Source organism: Buceros rhinoceros, unplaced genomic scaffold (assembly GCF_000710305.1).
Source record: "Buceros rhinoceros silvestris isolate BGI_N320 unplaced genomic scaffold, ASM71030v1 scaffold26928, whole genome shotgun sequence".
Lineage (NCBI taxonomy): Eukaryota > Metazoa > Chordata > Aves > Bucerotiformes > Bucerotidae > Buceros > Buceros rhinoceros.
The window spans coordinates 39,829-40,702 of NW_010426752.1; the positions used below are offsets into that span (position 1 = coordinate 39,829).

At 57.4% G+C, this 874-nt stretch overlaps 1 protein-coding gene across 1 annotated transcript in view; it reads left to right on the top strand.

Moving 5' to 3' along the window:
- EDA (ectodysplasin A) overlaps nucleotides 1–874 on the top strand; it is a gene marked incomplete at its 5' end in the record, with an annotated part of 25,662 nt that overhangs the window by 18,316 nt on the left and 6,472 nt on the right. The window lies entirely within an intron of this gene.

The following is an 874-nucleotide window of genomic DNA, read 5'->3' on the forward strand; positions in this document are numbered from 1 at the left end:
CAGTTTTGCTAAGTCGATAAAAGCTCTTTGGCATAAAAGTTGCATTTTAAAAGCCACATCAAAGGGACATAAATTCTGTGGTGGGGCAAGTGGGGTGTGGAAGATCAGGAGGACACAGGTCAGGCTTTCCTGCAGACCTCCTTCAGTCCACTGTGCATGTGCCCGGTACGAGTCCTCACTTCCGCGGGTGTGCTCCTTCTGGCACCACGCGCTGAGACGTGCTTGACGATCGTGGCAGCTCTTAGATGTTTCTGAACTCCCGACAGGGTCAGTCCTTCCCTCAGCCCTTCACCGAAAGCCCCAGACGCGTGTTGTAGCATCGGAGTCCTTTGTGCGTGTGACGTGCATCTCCTGACACCGCGGAAACATGGCGTGGCTGCCTCTCGCATGGCCCTGGGCGCTCAGGAGCTGGTGAAGAGGAGCTGAAGTTCAGCTCTGAACTGCCCTCTGGAGGCACCTTTCTCCTTCAGACAGGAGAGCCAGCCCTGGGGGTTGGCTGTGAATTCGGATGACAGAGCAGGTAGAAAAGATTGCAGTGGTTTTCCATCAAAAACCAGAAAACCAAGGACCTGCGCTTTCACCTCGACTTTGAGGCTCCAGCTTTCACCGCTGGGCAGCAGGAGCATCCCGACGCCTTGCCACAGGGCTGCCACCAGCTCTCCAGCGTTCTGCCTGTGAGGGCTGTGGGACCTCCCAGCCCTGGGGTGAGTGCAGGGGGCCAGGCCAGAGCTCTGGGGCAGAGACTCTCTGAGCTTCCATCTCTCGGAAGTCTCATTTGATTGTAATTACGTACGCTGCCAGGAGCCTGCAAGGCAGCGACCTGCTGCCGCCCTGCTAGCAGCATTGTCCGCATGGGACACCCACCCCACTTGGG